General features: G+C 30.3%; 1 long non-coding RNA gene across 1 annotated transcript; it reads left to right on the top strand.

Moving 5' to 3' along the window:
- The first annotated feature begins 3,336 nt into the window (after positions 1-3,336).
- Positions 3,337-11,712, top strand: LOC145269887 (uncharacterized). Its single transcript, XR_013865281.1, has 2 exons — positions 3,337-3,584; positions 11,258-11,712. It is a non-coding gene; the product is annotated as an uncharacterized LOC145269887 (long non-coding RNA).
- The last annotated feature ends 206 nt before the right edge of the window (positions 11,713-11,918 follow it).

The following is an 11,918-nucleotide window of genomic DNA, read 5'->3' as shown; positions in this document are numbered from 1 at the left end:
TGGCGTCTTAGTCCCTCTTGAGCACGGTAAGTTTGGGAAAAGGTGTTATAAATAAAAAACTGAAGAAAATACTGTTAAAAACTCGCTCAATATGTTACCGTGACATAGGTTGACATATATTCGGCGGGTTTTTAATAGTATTTTTCTAGTTTTTTATTTATAACACCTTTTCCCAAACTTACCGTGTTAAAGAGGGAGTGAGGCGCCATCTTGAATTTTCCAATACATCGGTAAACACCGTATGGTTTTCGAGCTGAATAAACATGTTACATTGAATAAAAACACGAAAAATATATCCAGTTTGGTAGAAAAGTAACTTATCTTGCCTTTGATAACATGTATTTGTTATATTATCTTATATATTTGGTTTTTGACAACTTTTTCGAATTTATGTGTACAGTAATACAAACCCGTTTTTCGAGCTGAATAAATATGCTACATTGAATAAAAACACGAAAAATATATCCAGTTTGGTGGAAAAGTAACTTATCTTGCCTTTGATAACATTTATTTGGGTAATCTCCAAAAATACCGTTAGGGCTTACAACATGGCCGCCAGAAGAGTCAACAAAAAACTGCGAATAAAATATATAAAACTCGTAATTTCTGTTTTTAAAGTGGGTTGTCAATTTTCTTTATGAAATATACTTCCAAAATAAACTATTACAGTCGTTTAAAACATAATAGAAGTATTATTTTTTATTTTTTAAAAACAATGTTTACAAAATGTCTACGAACGTGCGTAGACATTTTGTAAACATTGTTTGGTTGCCATAACAACGTGACGGTAGTGAACGTGTGTGTGTGCGTGTGTGCGCGTGTGCTTGCTAGTACTACTATTAAGTTTGTCGGAGCGTTTGATTTCGTGTAGTTTAGTTTCGTATTTTTTTAATTTGTGAATAACAAGTTATTAAAAAATTAAACCCTTCCAAGATGGACAATAAATAAAGCCATAATATTTTATGGTAAAGGTAAGAGCGTAGAAACCATTGTTTTTTAGGAGATGTGATTATTGGATTAACCAATCAGAAATCGTCTGTGGCACACACATCTCTGTTTTTATAGATATATAGATAGAAGATATGTTCAGTTTTTAGTTATGGAGGACCAAAATACTAATTTTGGTTTACAGCACACATTAAAAAGACATAAATTATGTCCCTTTAAGGCACTGGAATATAAAGGCGAATAAAATCAGACTTGTCTCCTTTTATTTGAGCAGTTAAAAAAAAAATATGAGTTCGCGTTTTTTAAAATCCTTGTTTAAAAAAGTATTTTATTTAAAAAGGACATGGAATATAAGTATAAATATGGATAAATTCTTAACAATGAACAATTGAACTACTCATCGAAAAGTAGTTTTTATAGGTAAGTGATTTTTTGGAATTTTTATTTTTTTTAATCGGTTTTCTTTTTAAAAGATTTAAAGAAAATCAACGAAATTTTACTTCCTTCGATTTTATAATCGAAGGAAGTAAAATTTCGTTGATTTTCTTTAAATCTTTTAAAAAGAAAACCGATTAAAAAAAATAAATATTGCATAATTTGCTATTAAATCTGTTATTTTTTAAAATTTGGTCTTTGCTCCTTTAATTAAAAAAAAATTAGGGGTTGAATTACATTTTTCAAGAAGTTATAAGCTTCGAAAGACAGTAAGTCTAAATATTCCAGTGTTTACCACGAATTTTTACTGACGATTTCTGACACTGCTAACCCATGAATGTAACACTCTCACCTGAAAAATAAAATAAGATAAATAAATAAATAAATTAATAAAATGAATAAATAAATAAATAAAAAAATAACCGGGAACGCCACATTGGGATTAGCTAATGTCGGCGCATCCAGCTATTGGAAATTAGTTACTTCCTTTTCAAAGGAGGAGTTAATGTATTTTGTTAGTTCAGGATTCTGCGAAGAACTTAAACATTTAATGTTTAATATGGAAACATGTCTGACATGAGCAAAAAGCCAGGAACATATACAGCAGTTTTATCACTGTTCGCTGGGTACTGATTGTATGTCTGATAGGAAACTAATTTGCAAATTAAGTCTGTAATATTAAAGGAAGGTTATCATAAGTTTAACCGAATAATCGGTCTTGATAACAGTAAGTTGCAAGCTTCGTAATGTAATCATATGTTTACATTAGGGGTTGTGTTCTTTCTGCTTATTTTGTAATAATGCGTTCTTTTGGCTACAAACGTATCTGATAAGTATTTATTTTATTCAAACTAGCGCTTGCGCTTGAACACAAATCCTAACGTGAATTCCGAATGACCAACGCACGGTTCCGACATTTGAAAAGACTACCGTAAAAACAACAAACTGATTCTATGCTCCAATAATAACAACATGGCAAAAAAAAAAAAAAAAAAAAAAAAAATGAAAGACTGATCTCCGAAATATATTTATAAATTTCCAACAAAATAAATGTTTATTTTGTAATAATGCGTTGTTTTGGCTTCAAACGTATCTAATACGTATTTATTTTATTCATCTGTTTTGTCGAAAAAATAACTATGAAAAAGACCGACTGTTCTAGCCAAGGAAGGAACAAGTGCAGTGCACTTACCTTAGTTGCGAAAGAATTGCCCCTTCCGCGACACACAGTCTGTTAATAAGGTGTATCATTGATACTGTATCAATCGCCAACTAGGTAGTCCAATCAATGCAATCCTTGAAGTGCCAATAAACCCCTTGAGGTTCAATAATAACGAGTCAATAAGAAGTCAAAAAAGGGCGTCAAAACAACTTCAGATCCAAAGAAAAAGGAAAAACACCAATAGATGATGAGTATCCTCCCCAATATATGCAGAAGTATCATATGATCAAAGATCACATGATCCAAGGGAAACCCCTTTAAAAATGGTCAAATAAGAACAACAAGAACAACGTCTTTTCCTTTTGTTAGTAAAGGCAAGTACACAAATTCCTTTCCTTCGGCAATCGCTAACCCCTTCATATTTTTTTTTTTCACAGTTTACAGTTTAGTTTCTTAGTCCAAATCTATTTTTGTTATTTGACTGACTTCGCAGTTTGTGCAATTTCTTCCTCTTCTTTGAGTTGTTTATATGAAATATTCAGTTTCGCAATTTTTATATGAGGACTATTTCTCTCCATGTATCTTATTCATTTTAATAAATAAGACATACAAAAACAGAAGTTTATTAAAAAATAAAATTAAAATTAAAAAGAGAAATTTAACAAAGAAATTCCAACAATCCTGAAGCATTGAGAATCTAAACTCGATATGAAAACAATTCGGCACACTTAATTAATGAACGGACATTTTTATAGAAGGAACGAAATAATAATTATACCGTGTTACGATAACCTAAATTCATTGTTCTTTAGCATTTGATATTTTTAAAAATAATTTCACGTTTAAATCGTGTTTTTCATTTTTTCATTTTGATTTCATTATCTTTTGATATATTTTATTCCTTAATGAATTGTACACAAAACAAAAATTGTATCAATTTACTAAAGAAATCCTAAACACAAAACAACTTTTCTGGTTTGAACACAATAGAAATACGAATTCATCCTGATTTTTTCCTATTGAATTTCTGGAAAGAAAGGCAAGTTTGCATCTTTTTCTTTTTTTTACACTAAAAAAATCTATTCAATAACTTTAAAAACAATCTTAAACATTTAAATATATATTTTTTTTTATTGCTATCCAATTAAAAGTTATTGGTTCTGTCATGCTTTATAACATAAAAAGGTATGAATCTAGGATTTAAACAAAATTCCTAAAAATATATTATTCAATCAGACAAATCAAATTTTTGTAAAAAAGAAAAAAAAAAGATTATTTTTTTTGTAATTTTATGAATTTTTTGTGATTACTGTAGAAAATAACGGTATTTTTTACGACCTGTCCCAGCGCTGTATAGACACCCCCAAACCACCCCATGTTAAGAACGGCTTTCAGAATACCCCCCCCCACCTCACCATGTTAAGAACGGCTTTCGAGGTTGGGGGTGTTTATTCCGAAGGGCATTCTTAACATGGGGAGGTTGGGGTGTTTGTAATACGCTGGGGCACATCGTAAAAATTTACCAAAATAACAGTGTTTACCATGAATACAATAATTTAATTCGAAGTTTATTAAATTGTTAGCAACTGATCTCAAAAGCTACTTTTTTGGTATTTAATTGTTTTAAGATTTTTAAAGATATTTTTCTGTTTTCACTTACATATTATATTATTGGTGAATTCGGTTTGATTTTTTTAATGTTTTATCAAATATTTAAGATTTTATAACAGGGATAAATTTAATTTATAAAGTTTACATTAAATGAGCAGATATGTTATTGCCCATCACCAATTATCAGTAAATTAATGTAGAAAATATATTTCAAAATCTTTCAAATTTAACCCAACGTATTTTACCCCCTAAAAATATATATAAAAAATGTCTTTATTTTAGCTATTACGTTTGAACAACCTTAAAAATATCCGCTAAAGGAATGAAATTATGATAATACATGTTTAATATTTTAGAGTTAGGATCACTTCCCTATATAAATTTAACGTAACATGAGCATTTACTTCATGACCTGCAATCGTTCAGAGTTTCTAATTTTTGTGGCACGGGGAGGAGAGGAGGGCTCATATCAGTTTTTGCTTCCTTATGTTGTTTTGAATGTGGGTCGAATCCAATGTGTTGTTAACTATTCCGTACTTCCACTTAACAATTTAATAAACAAGATACCGCAAAAACTCGTTGGACATAACTAAACTTTGCAAAATGCGTCACCCTAATGCTTACTGAGTGGCTTTTACCAGTATTTTGTTTAATTTTCGATTTTTGAACGATTAACAGAACTTCCTAGATTGCTTTTTACATCAGCAATTTTTTCTTCTAGCGTAAGACGGGATAATAATTTTCTTTAAGTGAATTAATTATAACACAAAAAATATCCTTTATATTTAAGAAATTGTTAGGTGAAAGAACAAATTAGTTAGCAAATACTTCATTTCTCATGTTAAATAGTTTTCGAAATAATAACAATATTATTAATAAGGGAAGGTGTTTTATATTTTAAACAGAACAAAAATAAAATGTATGAGGAAAAATGTCCCCTCTCCAAATTTAAAAATAATGACTCACCACATTTTTTATATAAAGTAAAAATATAATATAAACCAAAAATAATAGGCTGGCACTTCATATGCATTTGAATATTAAACTTTAGGAAAGCCAACGTTATTTTTTTCGATATCTTTTGTTTATTAAACTGTTAGGTAAAAGTACTGTACAAACCTAAACTGCTTACAGAAAAAAGTGTGAAAAAATACTAAAAATAATAAGAACAACAAATAAAAATAATTTCAAAATTATGCAAGAAAACTGGAAGAATTAAGGTAATTCTGTTTAAAAATGGTGATGATGTGGATCAATTTATATTAAATTTATTTTAAAAGAAGAGAAACTGATTATGTATAAATATATTAAATTTATTTTTTAAAATATGAATTGTAAAATATTAGAATAAAAACAAAACAAAAATGTTTATCTAGCTGCATACACATTAAGAGTTTCACATGAAAAACATGCTTAATGTAAGCATGTTTTTATCGTGATCGTAAAAAGTAATAATTTTTACATTGAATTTAATTACTCACGGTGCCCCTATTAGTGTGCCTCTCTCACACATAGTAGCCCCTTACGTCCCAATACTCCTTATTTCGAGGGAATGTAAATTGTTTATAAAGTAAATAAAGAGAAAAAGGTCCCAAATCAACCATACATGCTTTTATATTGAAGAAAAATTCACAATAGGAATCCAAAGAATGTTTAGCATATAAAACATAGTTGAAGATTTTCCTAAAAAATACTGAAAGAAAAGAAGGTGACTTTCACATCTTTGTACATTATTTTTGCCATTTCAGTGATTGAAACTGAGTTTAGCAGTGATATACAGTATTTAATACATAAATACTAAATTCTATGGCTGCCAATTTATTAGAATTACCCTTATTTTATATTAACTATTTTAATCACCAGTTGTTACACTAAGGTTTATATTTTAATCTAAGAAAATATAACAGTACGAGGATCGTGTTACATCTGACAAAAATTCATTTTACTTTTCTAATAAGTTTAGTTTGTTACTTTGTCAAGTAGCCTATCTCTTAAAATGTCAATAGTTTCATTTTAATCTTAAAAGTATATATATATATAATAAAATATAACAGCATGGGATTACTTTGTGTAGGGATTGAGTTCTGTTTGACAAAAGTCCATTTTAATTGTTTTGGTTAACTTTAGTTTGCAATAAACTCATCAATCACCTATGTTTTACAATGTCATCTATCACTCTCTTCCCCTCTCTCTCTCTCTCTCTTTCTTTCTCTCTCTTTCAATATCGAAGAATTATATACACCACAAATAAAACTTAAACATATTTTTGTGTTTGTCTAAGAAATGCAAGTTATATAAACTTGAGCGTTTCAAAATTAACTCTTTTCCTTATCAGCTGTAAGCTAATCTTTTAATTAATGAAAGGTTGCTTCAAATATTTTCTGGAAAATATAAAAGGTTTTTATGCAATAATAAAAAGATGGAAAACAATTAAAAATCTTTTTGGAGGATTTAGAGTATTTTTTATAAAATAGGAAAAAATATTTGCAAGATTTAAAAAGTTTTTAAATTGATACTCGTTTTTAGTTTGGGGTGCAAAGATTAACGGTTAATTGGTGTTACACAATAAACCAAATTGTAAACAGGAGCAGATATGCAGAAATATAAGGTAGGAAATGACATAGGTTTAACATAAATATGAAACATTCCAAACAGGAAATTATTACTCTCACAAAAATATATCAATTTTACAATTGTCTTAAACTTGCTAAAAATTATTGACTGTTCTTTAAAAATAACTATTAAAATATCCTTAAAACTGGTGTCACAAATTTAATTCCAACATATTTCAGCATTTCCTTAAGACATGATATGTGAAACACATACAGTTAACAGTGGTAAACCTCAATGTAATGGCTGACTAAAGTGTTCTGTAAAACAGCAAAAAGGATAATTAATGACAGTATGGGTCTTCAGTGTCTGTTGAATATTGAGAATGTTGCTGAAACTGTCTTGCAATATCGCCATGACACGTCTGGCACTACTTTTATACAAAACACTATTGTCTACTCTGAACAACTTGTACTCCACTTCGAATTGAATAATTTCATAAATTCGAAGTCTTATAAAACACACAAAACATAGTAGCAGCTCAGAATTGTTAGATTACACTTTCTAATCCAATGCACACTACATAGTATATTATTATTATACGAAGAGAAAATAATTTTCATACAGCGCCTAAACAAGTATTGATAGCACACAAAGACGTAGTTGTCGAAACTGTTTCTATCAGATTAGGGTTGATGAGTCAGACAGAATAACTCTATACAATCATAATCATCCAGTAGCCGTCCATCACTTTAGCCCACCCAATTTTAAGGGCAAGTCGATTTACCAGGTGATTGTTACATGCTGTTTGCATTAAGTTATCCATAATACTTATCTTTCCTCTGAAACCTCATATTCCACTGATAAAATTTTGACGTCATACCACTTCAGCCTGCATCTGATAAACCACATGTAAAATTCTTAGCAGCTGATCAGAACTTTCTCGATACAATGCCATGTACATAATCTAATACCTTCTTTCTCCAAATCATATGCTTGTGGAATCTATTCCTATTGTTTTCTTAGTTATTACCTTGGTCTGTTCTAGACTAAAGTAAATATGTATCGGCTGCCATTGTGTTGATCATTTTTAGTTATTTTAATACATATATCAAGTGGCTTCATACTTTGTAGTAACTTCCATATAAACAAGGTAACTGACTCTTAAATTAATTCATTTGATTGACATAGATTCTAAAATGCAATGATTGCTTGATTAAAGGGAATACCTTCACTAAGAAATATATTAAAAAATCTATTATAATAGAAACGAAAGAATTACATTATAATAGAAACGAAAAAGGGTCTACTTCACAAGATTTCCAGCTATGGTATAACTGGAAATGTTTTCTCAATCATTAAATCATTTCTCTCCGATAGGCTCATAAGAGTAGTGGTAGATGGACAAAAATCAGAGGCCTGCAATATAAATGCTGGAGTCCCTCAGGGGTCAATCCCGGGCCCAACTCTCTTCCTGATCTACATCAATGACCTCCCTAAACACATACTTAAATCATTCGTTGACATCTATGCTGATGACACGACCATCTACGGCAACACATCAAAGGCTGTAAATGAAAAAGTTCTCTCTGATTCTCTCTCCTCTGATCGTGAGCGCGTGGTTCAGTGGGGGAAGACGTGGCTGGTTACCTTTAATGCATCCAAAACCAAACTCCTATCCTTACATCATCAACGCTCTGATCCCCATCTGGCATCAATTGGGATGGATGGCTCTCGTCTGGGTGAGGCCCCGTGTTTTGACAAGCTTCTGGGTTTGACCTTTACTCCTGATCTGAAATGGAACACGTACATCAAGTCTGTTGCCAAGGTCGCTGGAAAGATGGTGGGATCCTTCTACCGCTCCAGAAGATATCTCACTACTGATGCAATTCTCTATCTATATAAAAGCCAAGTACGTCCAAGGATGGAATACTGTTGCTATATCTGGGCAGGAGCTGCTAAAAACAACCTATCCTGCCTTGACAGAGTACAAAATAGACTTTGTGGCTTAGTGGGAGATGCCCTTTTCTCTACCCTGCAACCTCTCTCCCACAGAAGAGACGTTGTGAGCCTATCCTTGTTTAATTGTTATTTCCATGGCAGGTGCTGGTCTGAACTCCAATCTCTGGTCCCCCCTCGCCAATCTTTCACGAAAAACACCCGTCTAGCTGAATCCACTGTGAAAAATTTCCCCCACTCTTTATCTGTGCCTAAATCAAAACGTGGATTCCATGAACAAAGCTTCTTTCTTAGAACTGCACGCCTGTGGAACTCTGTTCTGTCTGGCTGCTTCCCAACTGACTACAACTTGGGTGTGTTCAAGTCCAATGTTAACAAATTCCTAATGAACCGCCCCCTTAAGTAAACACTTCATCAAATCTCCACACTAACGTAATGTACTTGCAATAACCCTTATCCCTGAGTTGCTTCCGGGCCTTGATAAGTGGTGATCACTGTGTAAAAGAAAAAAAGAAAAAATCCCATTATAATAGAAACGAAATGATTAAAAATTAAAACTCTAATAATGTAAATGCTTGGGGTTACAAATAATATAACATGAAGCTAAACATGAAGGTATACCGATATGTCTACTAAAAAATTGTTTGGAATAATAGGATTGACAAATTGAGAACTATATAAGAAATAAAAAATGTAGTTGCCAATAGCAAAAACAATGCCTGCATCAAGCTACATGCAGTAGTTGTATTGTCATAAAATGATTGGCTAAAACCTACATAATACCATTAGGTTAAATGTTTATTTCTTTATAGAAATTTAAATATTTTGTGGTACTAATATTTAAAGATAAATCATTAAAACGCTAATAAGTTAAACGCCAGTGGAGCAAATAATATCTATGTTCTGATGAATTAAGAATGAACAGATATTTTTTTAATGTTTTTTTTCTCCCCAAACAAGTCACAACACCACTTAGACATAATGCGTTACTATTTGGGACCAAAACAACAAGAGTATTATATAATAATCATTTGGTTGGATTAAATATGTCAAAGTAACATGTGTCTCATATATTTATCTGTTTATAGTAATTTAAATATTTAGTTTTACTAATATTTAAAGATCAAACATTCAACAGGCTAATACGTTAAATGCCTGAGATTAAAAATGTGTTTATGTTCAGATGAACAAGGTTGGAACAGATATTTAAAAATAAAACATTCAAGATGTTCATCCTAAACAAGGTGTATTACCAACTGGGTATAAGAGAGTACAATTTAAAACTATTACTCATAGGCGCGTGGTGAGATATTTCTTCACATTACATTTAAACTACTGCATTTCAGTACAGCCCATGAAGCAGAAAACAGGGAAGGAATTCTAATGTCTTGCAATCCAAAAGTGAAAACTATTAGAGTATAAGGCTTTGAGGCATATAGAAGCATCAATTAGGAATGGGTGTGTTTTTGCTGCTCATTGGATTATTAGGAAATATGTACATTGAGGGGGTACAATTACTATAAGTTTATCAGAGCACATCCTATTGTAAAACAGTCATAGGAGTGCACCATTGTGGTGATGGGAGAGAGTGGGGCTTTAAGGTAGTAGCAGAATCTATTGAATTTGAGACTCTTTTGGAACCTTGTTTAAGACGAAGATAGTTGCATGGGAAAATACTCAGTACATATGCTAATGTGAGCTTTGTAAACGCCTAGAATACTATCGTTAAAAGTAATTCTCTACTAGTGTTGAGAAAACCCACCTTTTTAAAGAATACTTTGTAATGTTCTCAAATTATTTCCTTATGTATATTATAATTACTGAACTAAAAATGTTTTTGTACTGATATTTAAAGACAGCAGAAGCATTAGCACCTATATAAGTTTAAAGTCTATATTTATGAATAATTTTTATATTCAGATGAATAAAAAATGAGCAGATATATTTTCTCAAACAAACCTTTGATAAAATAATAAGATTGAGAAATCGACAATTATATAAGAGAAAAAAACAAAACAGTATGAATAAAAATTAAAATGTTTAGAATTCACTGTAGCTTTTTCAACCAAATCAGCGTTCATTTGGACACTAAACAAGCGCATATTAAGAAAATATTGCCAATATTTTTTATCATTTTGCATATTCATATATCAATTATAAGTATGTTCTTAAAGAATTAAAAACATGTCTGCAATAAATACTTTTTGATGGATTTATTGTGAATTGCTCTTATTGTTATATTAATATATATATATATATATATACATATATATATATATATATATATATATATTGTAGTATTGTATTCTATTATCTAAATCATAAAAAACGCTAGATATAATTTAAACTATACATCTTAAGTAAAACCTGTATAGATTGTCTCTGTGTCAAGTTAGAAAATATTTGGTGATTTTTTTCGGTCAAGTTAGGAAATATCCAATCAGTTTTGATACATGTCTCATATGATGTATTTAGATTAAATTAATCTACAGTTTGTGAGTTTAATCCAATAATATTGACAACAATAAACAAATAAACTACGAATATGTGAATGCAGATACTAAAATGTTAAATTTCATTACTTTTTTACAGCTGTTCCTGATCAAACCCTTCTATTCAATTTTAATGGAGCATCATTTCCTTTAAACTTTATCCTATGAACTGTTATTACTTATTTTACGACGACAGCAACATCTGTTGGAAGATTTATTAAACTGGACAATACTATTTAACAAATTTTGTAAAATAGGTGTGAAACAATACACTTTGAAGGTAATATAAATTTCTGTGAAATATGTATTTAATGTTCAAATAAATCAAAAGGTAATGAGAGATCGAATCACAAATTGCAGAAAAGTATGTAGCTTTAGAAAGACACTATTTTCCACCAGAAACTATAGAAGTAAGAAAGATTTCATAGAAAAGTTACACCTTATAAATGCAAAGACCTCTCAGTTGAAATGTATTAGACTGTGGCATCTGGTAGGTTGCTCCATCTTCAACTTGAACAAATTGCTAAGAAAATTGAAATAAAGATAAAAGCAATGTTTCTGTCGTGTGTAGAGTATTCTTGGTCTGATGAATCATAGTGAGACACAATTGGGAAAGACTACATTCATGTTTAAATATAATTATTTTGCTAAATACGATTGAATAAAACATGAATAATCACACTTAAGAAAACTCACATTTTTGTAAATTTGTTTGATATTCTTGTTCTCAAGTATCAGATCTAGTTAAACATAATTTTCAC

The sequence above is a fragment of the Euprymna scolopes genome, chromosome 45 (genome assembly GCF_053919585.1).
Source record: "Euprymna scolopes isolate OS-2025 chromosome 45, ASM5391958v1, whole genome shotgun sequence".
NCBI lineage: Eukaryota > Metazoa > Mollusca > Cephalopoda > Sepiida > Sepiolidae > Euprymna > Euprymna scolopes.
Note: the sequence above shows the minus strand (reverse complement) of the source record. Positions and strands in the feature narration are given on the sequence as shown.